Source organism: Muscardinus avellanarius (genome assembly GCF_963383645.1).
Source record: "Muscardinus avellanarius genome assembly, chromosome: 1".
Classification (NCBI taxonomy): Eukaryota; Metazoa; Chordata; class Mammalia; order Rodentia; family Gliridae; genus Muscardinus; species Muscardinus avellanarius.
Genome location: NC_137786.1, coordinates 201,667,513 through 201,680,117, shown reverse-complemented (window position 1 = coordinate 201,680,117; position 12,605 = coordinate 201,667,513).

The following is a 12,605-nucleotide window of genomic DNA, read 5'->3' as shown; positions in this document are numbered from 1 at the left end:
CATATTTATTGAATTACTATTTACTTTTATGTATTTTTATAAGCAGCGGGTCTAGGGAAACCAGAAAAACAGACCACCAACAAAACAATATCTTGGCCTCATGAAATGAAAAATCTGGCATGGAAAGATAGACAATCAATCAATTTAACGAATAGGATGGGAAATGAAAAAAATAGAAAAGGAACCCAAAGTTTGGGGATATGAGGGTGCAGTTTAACTGAGATGACCTAACAAGGCAAAAGGGGAAGAATGAAAGCTTGTGGATGTCTGGGGCAAAGAGTTGCTGGCAAAGGGGGCACCAATAATGTACATGTGAGGAAGGATCAGGGATCAGGCAGCCTACAGGAAGACCAGGAGGAGGCCAGTGAGCTGGAGCACTGTGGTGGTGATATGCACAAAGAGCTCGTAAGGCTTCGCAGACCACCTGCAGCACTTTGCCTTTTATTCCCAGGAGTCTGAGAGGCCATGGATGGATTTGAGCAGAAGAGTTAAAAGAAGAAAACTTGAAGACATTGCTCCTGAGCCCAAATATCTGGTTTCCTATGTCTCCAAAACTATTAAAGAATACGAGACAGAGTCCGTAAGTGTCTTGAAAATCATGAAATAATGCCTGGCCTTTTCAGGATATGTAATCATAGGGAATTAGATTATGCCGGAAAAGAAAAGAGGGAAGGGAGGGAGAGAAAGAAAGGGAAAGAAGGGGGAGGAGAGGGAAGGAAAGAAGGAGAGAAAGTAAAAAGAAAGGAAAGAAAGAAGGGATAGAGGGAAGGAGAGAGAAAGGAAGAGAGAGAGAAGTTGATAGAAAAACAATAGAAAAGAAAGAAAGGTAGCTGTATTGGTTACTTATTGCTAAGTAGCAAAGTACTCCAAAACCCAAGGGCTTAAAAAACACACAACTATTATCTCACAGTGTCTGTGAGTCAGTAATGCAAACTTAGCTGAGTGTCACTTCAGTGGTGTCAGGGCTGTGCCAGGGATGATCTCTTCTGAACTCACTCACATGACATTCACATGACACTCCCCAGCTATTATTCAAAGACCTTGGTTTCTTGTTTTGAGACTTATCCATATGGCAGCTTATACAAACATTGGAAGTGACATCCATGGCTTCTGCCATATTTTATTAGAAGCAAGTTAATTAACTTTTCCCACAATTAATGAGAAAGCATTACCTAGGACATGAATACCAGGAGATAGGAATAATTAGTGGACACCTTTAAGGCTGGCGACATATGTTCAGAAAATACAACTAGCTTTCGAAAAAGGAGAGGAAGCAACAGACAAACATTTCAGGAACTCCAAGATAAGCTTTGAGATTTCTGACAGTAGTCAGTGTGGACCGTGGGCCAGGAATGAACATACAGTAGAAGTAGCCGGGGCTACTTTGGTGAGCACAGAGCCCATGGCCTGGAGAAGTCCAAAGCACTAACTTAACCCATAACACAGGTGGTCAGGCAGTGGAATCTGATGAAATAACTGTAGCAGACACAATGGTGAGACTCTGTTTCAAAATTAAATGGGTTGGTTGCCGGGCGTGGTGGCGCATGCTTGCAATCCCCGCGCTTGGGAGGCAGAGACAGGAGGATCGCGCAGGTTCGAAGCCAGCCATGCGTGCTGGCTTAGGAGACTCTGTTTCCAAATAAAAAATGTAAAAATAGGTCTGGGAGTGTAGCCCGGAGATAGAAGGGCTTCCAGGAACCCCAGTACCACCAAAAAAAAAAAAAAATTAAATGGGTTGAGGTATAGCTTAAAGGTAGACTGCCCCTGGGATCAATCCCCAGCACTAAGAAAAAAAAAGAATCTTGAGATAGGACAATCATCTTGGATTATATAAGTGGGCTCTAAATAATAAGAAAAGTCTCTATAAGTAAGATAGGAAAATAAAAGAGTGAAAAAAAGGAGACATGGAGACAAGCTGAGGTCAGAGTGCTGTCATTGCTGGCTTTGATGATGGAAAGGAGGAATGAGCCAAAGAGTACGGGCAGTCTATAGAAGCCAGAAAAGGCAAGATGATGGATTTTTAACTAAAGTCTCCAGAGGGACCACAACACTTCTGCCATCTTGGTATCAGCCTAGTGAGATCCACTTTGAACTTCCCTTTTTTAAAAATTTTTTATTGGTGCATTGTAGTCATACATCTTTTTTTTTTTTTTTTTTTTTGCAGTACTAGAGATGAAATCCAGGGGCCTTCTACCTCCAAACTACACCCCAGCCCTATATTTATTCTTTATTTTGAAACCAGGTCTCACTGAGTTGCAAAGGACTTCACTAAGTAGCTGAGGCTGACCACAAACTGCAATCCTTCTGTCCCAGCCTCCCAAATGCTGGGATTACAAGCGTGCGTAGTCATACATCTTAATGGAGTACAAATGGTAGAGGCACACATGCACACATCACTCATTTAGCCCTTCCCCAATTCCTGACCCTTTCCCTCCCACCTCCCTCCTTCTGAAATTCAGAACTGTGAGAAATACATTTTGTTGTCTTCAGCCACTAAGTCTGTGGTAATTTGTTATAGCAGCAATGGGAAACTAAGACTGCAAAGCAATTCTTTACTTCTTAAATTATTCTTGATTTTCTATCTAGATAGCCACTATCTTCAAAATAATCTATTTTAATTACTCAAGTAATATTCAAGTACGTATAAAAATCAAAACATATATAAAAAATAAAACCATAACATGTGTTACTTTAGTTCAGTTTCTGTTGCTAACTACATAAACCCAAAAAAGACTGAATAACTCTATAAAGAAAAAGGGGGTTATTTTGGCTTACAGTTCTGGAGATCCAAGGTCACAAGGTTGCATCTGGTATTGACCTTCTTCTTAATAGAGTCTTTGGATAGTGCAGGACATCACATAAAAATGGCAAGAGACTGAGAGTATACATATGTATGTCTCTTCTGGTCTCTCCTCCCTCTTCTTATAAAGCCACCAGCATTATGTCATGGGGGCTTCACCCTAATGACCTGTTCAATCCTAACCACTTTCCCTAAACTCCATCTCTAAACATCATAGTGGGCTTGAATTTACACTCTACTACCTCATGATGAAGATTAAAATTTTAGCACATGAAATCTTGGGGAACACAAACCATACCCAATCCACAGCACATACAAATGAAGTTCCCTATGATTGCTCCCTCCAACTCAGCCTTTCCCCAAGTGATCACCATAGTCATTTTGGTGAATATCCTTCCAGCCATTTTCTATGCTTTCATTTGTAGGTAAAGTACAAGTACTTGTCGTGTCCCTACTTCATGCTGTATTTTAGGCGCTAGTGATATAAAATATGTGCTTCCATGGAAATTACATGCATAAAAAATACACACTAGCTGGGAAATGAGAGGTTTTGAGTAAACAGTAGCATGGTCAGTCCAGAGCCTCTGGACTTCCATGTGGCTATCTGCAGTTGGAACCTGACTAGTCATACTTGAGATGTGTTGTAAGGGTAAATATATATTGGATTTCAGTGGCCTAGTATGAAAAACAGAATGTAAAACATCTCGTTAACATTTTTCCTACATTGATTACATGTTGTAATGGCAATATTGTGTATGTATAATAGGCTATATAAAATGTTATTAAAATTAATTTCACATGTTGCTTTTTTGTCTTTTATTAAGTGACTGCTAGATTTAGGCTTACACATGTGGCTCACATTATGATTCTATCAGACAGCACCATGATGTATGTTTAGAAAAGCAGCTCTGACTGCTGGTAAATGGACTTTACCTAAAGCAAAAGCAGATGTGTAGGGACACAGGAGAGGTTTTTGCAATAGCTCATGTGATACCAGGTGAAATAAAAGGTTGGAGGAAGCCTCAGAGAAGTGTATTCGATAACTCTTGCTCTCCAATTCTTCTTGAAAAAATTGGAAGTCAGAAAAGAAACACATGTACAGAAATTGGAAGAATACTATATTGAATATGATATATTGTTCTGTTTTGAATGTCAGAGATATAGGAAAAATAATAGACTATAAATTTCTTCTCTCTCTCAATCCTATCAAGATCTTAGTGAAGAAAAGGGAAGAGTCCAGCGGCCTTACCTAGGACTTCTCGATACCTTTTAATCATCATAAATTAGAACCCCCAAATGAGAGGAATCTGGAAAATGGGCCCCATTGTTCACTTTGATTGGGGTCAAGGTAAATTATTTAGCAGGACTAGACTCTCTTATCAAGTTTATCCTCCATTCCTCTCTCCATTATGCCCCCTTCAAGTACCCCAGGAATTATGTTCTTGACCCACAAATGTCAGAGATTCTCACAGACCAAGTTTTATCCAACCTTCTCCCCAGACCCAGGCAATTTCAAAGGCCTTTCAAGGACCACATGCAAAGCCTGCATGCATAACTCCTCACCACCAGCCTTGAGGATTCTATGAAACAAGGCTTATGCATTTGGTTCCCTGTACCTCTCAACATAATGTAAAGTTACTGGAATTTGAAATTAACAAAGAATATTTGTATTTTGCAACAAAATTGTGAAGCAAACACAGGAAGAACAAGAAAGGGGAGGAGAGGAGAAGAAGAAGAAAAAAAAAGAAAGAAAAAATAGACATGATTTTTTTCTTAAGCCTTTGGCACTTGCCAGTGTATTCTAGATCTTATTTAGCAGCAAGTTATTAATTGAATTTATTTTATAAATCACATATTGATTTTTCCATGTTGTCTGGAAAAGCATCAACTCCCTAGCACTGTGACACCTGGACAGGTGTGTGAACCTCGAGCACAGACATGTCCAGCCTCCTGGTGCTGGATATGCAAATCTACACCTTCCACATTGAGGGCTTGAAGAGTTTTGCTATCCCATTAGCCATTAGTGTGATGCTGAACAAACTCTGTATGCTCTCACCTAGTTTCCTATGTTGAAAAGTCAATAAATGCTAAACGATAACTGTTCATTATAAAGATGATGACAGTTTACTCCAAGGGCTTCATTTAAGAAAGAAATAGTGCTTCAATTGACATTATATACATATACAAAATGATCAGTCCAATCTCAATCTTGTGTACAGAGAAGAGGAAAGAGTGGGGTGCACCTGAGAGAAGAGCGCCAAGTGCCACATGCATTATGTCTCTATCATTCTGGACTTCATTATGATGTATGATTACAATGCAGCAGTAAATATTAAAAAACAAAAATAAAGGAATAGCAGCCTGAGGCCAAGATGGCAGACACAAATCTCCTTTCTCTTTGTAGTCTCAGTCTCCTCTGGTCTTTCATAATGCCCTGACTTAGACTAAAATGTTAGGGAAAATCACATCTTACTCTCAGGACCTCAAACTCCTTGAACTCCTTGGCTTGATGAGTATTATTCTAGCCATGATACCCATTTTTCATACATTGCTGACTTCTTCATTTGTTTCTACTGTCCATCACCAAATACATTATATATTTGTACAGGTTTATACATACATATACAGGGTTATATAAAGAAACTATGTGTACTGTTCTCTGTCAATTATTTAGGGGCTCTTTCTAGAATACTTTTGACCACATATCATTTTCCCTTAGGTGTTAATGGTAGCACCTACCATTGCCATAAAAGGCAATGCTGCTATACTTCTCCAACATTCCCCAGGAATAGAGCAGGCCTCAACATAGGGCGAGAAATTGCATAGTGAATGCCTACTGGAAAACAAGACTCTCAGATTCCCCTCTAACATCCCTACCCTCTGGCACAATGGGATCAAACCTTTGGCTGGTCCCTGTTCAGGTGCTTGGAGAAATCTCCTTCTCTTTCTGCGTGTCCAGAGACCTCTGAATTCTGGGGGAGTCGTAAAGATCATCCAGAACAGGGCCAAAGGGAGCCAAGGCAATGAATGTTCTTTTGATACACTTGGGAGATGAATTGATCCCTGTCTCTAGAGGAAAAACACATGATGTTTTCCATCTGGCAAGGCAATGGAAGGATAATGTTGTGGAAACAAGAGTCTATTGACTGGCGCCATTGTGGCACTGTCCCGGGGCTGGGAGTGGTGCGTTTGCATCACCCTGCCCACTTACAAAAACTCAAATGCAGAGTTCTGTTTGCTGGTAAAAATGTTTTCACACTCCCTCCTTCTCACCCCATCAAGTAAGTTTTGCCCAATAAATGACTAAATGCCATTCTATTATCTCAAAGTTAGAAAGGCAGCCAGAAGCCCCATTTCCCTCAGGCCTCTGTTGAAGAAGAGCTAGCCACTGGGTTTTGGTTGGAATGCTTTGGGCTCCTTGTACCATTCTGTCCCCACTTAGACTAAAATGTTACGGAAAATTGCATCTTACCATCAGAGAGCCCAAAGGAGGATGAGTTTTAGCTGGAAAAAAAAATCACATCTAAACCATAGCAGTTGTCTTCGGCATGGTATAAGAGCTGTCCAGTTATGTCATCAAAGACCCATCTTTCTTCCATCTCTGTTTTGTAGCAAGCAAATCCTTTCTTTCCTTCTCTTTTTAAATAATAAAAAGCAACCTTTATTTGATGGCTATTCTTTTTTTTTTTTTTTTTGGTGGTACTGGGGTTCCTGGAAACCCTTCCTCCTCCGGGCTACACTCCCAGACCTATTTTATATTTTTGAAACAGGGTCTCTTACGCCAGCACGGCTGGCTTCGAACCTGCGCGATCCTCCTGTCTCCGCCTCCCAAGCGCGGGGATTACAAGTGTGCGCCACCACGCCCGGCTTATTTGATGGCTATTCTAAGAACTGTGGTAAGGTGTTTATATCTGCTATCTCATTTAATGACAATATAACGAGATACATGCTGCTGTGTGTTAGTTCCCCCCTTTTTTGTACTAGGAATTGAACACAGGGATGTTCTGCCTACAAGCTACACTCCCCAGCCCTTTTTACTTTTTGTTTGGAAACAGAGTCTCAGTAGGTCGCTGAAAGGTTTCTGAGGTTGTTCTTGAACCTGCTGCTCCCTTGGCTCAGCCTCCCAGTACTGAGATATAGGCATGTGCCACACACTCAGCTGCTGGTCTCACTTTATACCGGAGAAAACCGAGGCACACAGATAAAGCAACTCGAATGTGTCCGAGGTAGCATCTGAAGCTCTAGTCTGATTCCAGTGTACTAGTATTTATCCTATTTGTGTATGTATACATGTACGTATGTGTGTGCTTGCTGTACTTGGGGTTGAGCCTAGAGCTTCACACTTGCTAGACAAGCACTCTCCCACTGAGCTACATCTACAGCTGATTCCTCTTGTAGCCACCAAATGACCCTATACTTACAAGTGTAGCAGCCAGGGTCCAGAGGTAGGAGAGGGATGGTTTCTTCTTATGCTCTGTCTTAAATGGAGAAACATTTCCCCAGGATTCATTTAACCCTAGCAGAGCTCCTCCTTCATCTAATTGACAAGAACTAAGGAACATGCCATTGGCAAAGTCAGTCGCTGCCAAAGGGAGCGGAATTCCCATGATTTATTTCACTGCTCTGAGTGCAGTTAAGCTGGGAATGGGGACTTCCGTGGAGGCGCATGGTTATTCAGGGTAGAGAACGGATGGGAGGTGGGTGTTCCATTGGTAAAAGAGACTTTGGGGGTAGATAACAGCAGTGTCTTCCGTATCCATCCATTTGTAGAATACAATTGGTGGGGAAAGCCAAGTATAGAAGATTGTCAACGCAAACAACAAACAGAAGTTTATGTAACATGTAACTTTATGTACAAGTGATAAGGATCATTTATTTGACATCATATCTCAATTCTCATACTCTTAGGTCTCAAATTAGGAGCTCTCAGCTGGGTACGGTGGCACATGACTGTAATCCCAGTGCATGGGAAACTGAGACAGGAGGATCACAAGTTTGAGGCCAGCCTCGGCAACTTAATGAGACCCCGTTTCAAAATAAAATAGGACTGAGGATGTAACTTAGTGATAGAACACTCCTGGGTTCAATCCCTAGTCTCACCAAAAAAACTGAAAACTAGGAGCTCCCCTCATTGATATTATCATTATCTAAAATTACTTAACACTTAATATGTGCCAGACACTAAAAAACCTGCTTGTCATGAATTCTCTCTTTTAATTTCCCACAACAGCCCCATAAAAAAATACATTTTACAGTTAGGCAAACTAAGACTACAAAATATTAAGTAGCTTGCCTAAATTTGCACAACTGGTAAAAGAAGGGCCAGGACTGGATTCTAGTCACAAAAAAATGAATAATTAGTCATTCAATAGATGAGTCTCATTCATAGAAGCCAGGTACTGGAGAGAGAGGTAAACCAAACAGATGCAGTTTTTGCCTTTATAAAACCTATAAGAAAAGCAGAAAAAAAATTACGAAATTTTACAGCGTGTTGGTAGGTATTGCAAAGGAAAAGCAACGAAGGGTTTATGTTGCAGTGATGAGAAAAAGCCTTTCTGGAAGGTGACTTTAAGCTGAATTCTAAGCAGTGAATAGAGGCCTGGTGATAGGAGGGATGGCAATATCCCAAGAAAAGGGCCCAAGATAGACACTCTGGCACATTTGACACACTGAACAAAACCAGCGTGGCTAGCACAGAGGAGGAAGTGAGTGGTGCAGGTGATTCTGCAGAGGAGGGGCAAGGGCCAGACCATCTGGGCCATGTAGGTCCCTTAAGAATATTGAACTTAGCTGGATGTGGTGGTGCACTCTTATAATCCCAGCATTTGGGAGGCAGAGACGGGAGGATCAAGGTTCACAGACAGCCTTGGCTACTTAGTGAGGCTCTTCGCAACTCAGTGAGACCCTGTTTCAAAATAAAGAATAAAAAGTAGGGCTGTGGGTGTAGCTTGAAGTAGAAGACCCCTGGGTTCCATCCCCAGTAACACACACACACACACACACACACACACACACACACACACACACATTGAACTTTATTCTAGGTGCATTCTGAACCTGTTGAAGAGTCATGATCAGAAATTCATATGGCTAGATTTGCATCTAAAAACTCAATCATACCAACAACTGCTTGGAAATGGATGAGTTAGAAAAAGAGTGCAGGTGAAGAGATTAATTGGAAGGCCACTGCAGACCCCAGCAAAGCAGTGGTGGTCGATGGCCAGGGAGATGGAAAAAAGGGCTGAATGCAGAGATACTGTCCAGGCCAAGGTGGCAGGGATTGAATGGAATCACATATCACAAGGATTCTGCCCAATTTCAGAGTCCTATTCTTGGTCAATGGAAAAGGAGCACAAATGTAAGGAGAATGTTAGGGTTTGGTTTGAGATATATTAAGTATAAAAGGCAAGGTGTCAAGTAAGTTATTGCACATATGCTCTGGAGTGGAGACGTTTTCCGGAGATGTGTGTTTGGGCTTAGATGGCATATTGGTGTTATTACCTAGGAAAATAGAGAAGATAAGGGAAAACAGAAAGCCCAGAACCATCTTTTAGAATACTGTTATCAAAAGAGCCATCAGAGACTTACAAGGAAAACTAAAAGGGGGAGACATTAGACAAATCAAACACAAAAGTATTTCAGAAAGGAGACAGGGACCACTTATATTGTTTAACACTGAGGGTCAAATATGAGAAACTCCAGTTTATTAAACTCTGATTGGCTGATACTTTGAATTTAAAATGACCCACACCATGCCACATCATTATGAAATTCCACTAGATCCCAGACCAAAAATAAGATTCTAAAATCTTCAGATATATATAGAGAAGAGAGACCATGGGAACAAGCTACATACAGAATTGGATTCAGATCTCAAGACTTCTCTAGATTCGCAGTACAAGCTAAAATACAGATGTATAATGGCTTCAAAGTTCCAATGGAAATCTAATATTGTTATATTAAAATCAAGTAGAATTACAAGAAAAATCTATTTAGACAGACAAGACTTCCAAAAGCTGATCTCCCATATGTCATTTTTGAGGGAGTCTCTGAAGGATGCCATCCTACAAAATGAGAGCTTTATCAAAGAATCCAAGAAATGGGATAAGAGAAAGAAGAGAAGTGAAGAAAATTTAGTGGTGATAAAGAAGTTCTATGAAGACAGCTGTGTGGCACGTTGGAGGATTCTTTTCAATCGTAGTGGTAGGATTGAAGGCTTCAAGAGAGATTTCTTGTGGGGAAAATTTAACTCGATAAACTAACTCATGAATGTACTGTATTGAGAAAACAATAGATTGACTAAAAAACAGGCCCACAGGAAAAAAACAAAAGTGAAGAAACAAAAACAACTGTTCATTCCAATGTTAAGGGGTAACTTAGAAAATGAATAAAAGCATTAGCATAATACATATATAAATGAATATGTGTCAAAGATTTTATTTAGTCCATCTCTTTAAAAGGGAACTCATAAAATGGTGCGACTAATACAAAAGGTGAATTTAAAAACCAGAGTCACATAGAGAGAATAAGGAATTCTGAAGTCAGTTCATAAATATAAACAAAATGGTATATTCACAGAGTAACAACCAATTTGTATTAGTTTTGTATCAATGTGTAGCAAATTACTACAAGTTTCACACCTTAAAATAATATATGAGCTGGGGGTGGTGGCGCATGCTTGTAATCCCTATGCTTTGGGAAGCTGAGACAGGAGGATTGCACAGGTTCAAAGCCAGCCTCAGCTACTTAGTGAGGCTCTCAGCAACTTAGTGAGACCCTGTTTCCAAATAAAGTATAAAATAGGTCTAGGAGTATAGCCTGGAGGTAGAAAGAATCTGAGTTCCATCCCCAGTACCATCAAAATACATACATACATACATACATACATACATACATACATACATATAGATATAGATATGTTAATCATCTCATAATTCTGTAGGACAGAAGTCTGGGTGGACTCAGCTGAGTTTTCTGTTTAGTATCTCATAAAGCTAAAGAGCAAGATGTCAGCAGGCTGACTTTCTGGAACTCTGGCCAAGGAGCTCCTTCTAAGCTTAATCAGATCACTGGCTGAATTCACTTCTGTGTGGCTATAGGACTGAGGAGAGGGTTTCTCCTGCTGGCAGTCAACAAGGGTTGCTGTCATCTTCTGAAAATCTCTCTCTGGTCCTTATCTGGGTCCCTTTCATCTTCAAATCCAGCAACTGTATGTCAGATCCCTCGGTGCTTCCAGTCTCTCTGATTTCCTTTACTGCCACCAGCTAAGAAAACGGTTTGCTTTAAAAGGCTCATGCAATCAGAGCTCGGCTCGTTGGATTAGATTAGGCTCACTGGAATGATCTCTCTTTTGCCCTATAACACAATCATAAGAAAGACATCTGTTTACCTTCTTTTCCTTCCACATTCAAAAGGAGGAAATTATCCTAGGATGTAGATCATTTTAGAATTTTTCCAACCATGGTATTCTATCATATATAACCCATTTGCATTTCTATGGGTAGCAATAACTTCTATTATTAGTTTTCTACAACTTATAAGATTGGTAAATAAGTCCAACACCAAGAAAGGCAAAGATTTTGAATGGACAAACTAGTCTACTAACTTTATTTTTCCCATTTAAAAGTTTCTCATATTTTTATAACACCTGTTATATAAGATAATAAATACAATCCTAGTAGAGCATATAGCTTACCTTAAATTAATGTTGAGTATTCATGTAGCCAAAACTGTGGCGAGACTTTACATGGCGGATAAGGATTAATAACGGAGGTGCTGTGTGCCAGAGTAGCACCATAGTAAAAATTTGCATATCTCATAGTAGCAAGTAAGTCAACAAATCATACCTAAGCTGGAAAGAGAACGTTAAGAAATAAATTTAGGAGTTTATTATTTAGAAATATGGTTGTAAATGCAAAAGCAATAGCTTGACACTTTGTTTCTGGGAAGCATTACTGGGGGCAACACAGGATGGGGCAGAGACTCCGGTATTTCAGGTGCATATGATGTCTACTTAAGCCTGGATGCAAAGAACAGAGTGAGAATGGCGATCGAGTGCCTGGACTTCACTTCCAGGCTCCTGTTTCACCAAGTGGAAGGACCTTTATCATCACAGCTGGGAAATCCCCAGGCACAGGTAGAATTACTGGTTCCTTGGCACATGGCCATTACAGTTGTTCTCCTTCAGACAAGATTCAGTGACTTATTTTCTTTGTGTTTCCAATGATTGACTTAGGACCCTACTCCGGACAGACAGAAGAAAAAGGAGGAGCTGGTGGCAGAGGAGGGAGGAACTCATTTATCACACAATGATATGCTGAGCATTTTCAGATGAGTCCTCATTTAGTGCTGTTAGCGATCTTGTGAGGAAGAAAATATTATTTCCATTTTATAGAGAAAGAAACCAAGGTTCATAAAAGTGACTTTAGTATAATTGACATTAATATCAGTTCACATTTATTAAGCACTTACTAAGTGCTGGATACTATGCTAAGTACCTAAGGTTTCAACCACTAGCTCAAGTCATCCACATATGAACCTGTACAGATACTAATAATGGTTTTAGTCTCCCTTCTGCCTCACTGGTACCCTTGAGAACAAGGGGATCTCCTCCTAATGCCTTATTCAGATGATGGGATGTAGCAAGAAATACGATGAGGAGACTGGGGCCAGAAGTCTCTCAACCTATGAAGGGAAAATCAGAGGCAAGAGGAAGGGACCAAGTTCTTGGTCCTCCCTGCAGGGCCAGAATCCAGCTTTGCCTATGTCCAGTTCTAACTTCCCTTCTCTTGTTCAGGGCAGTAAC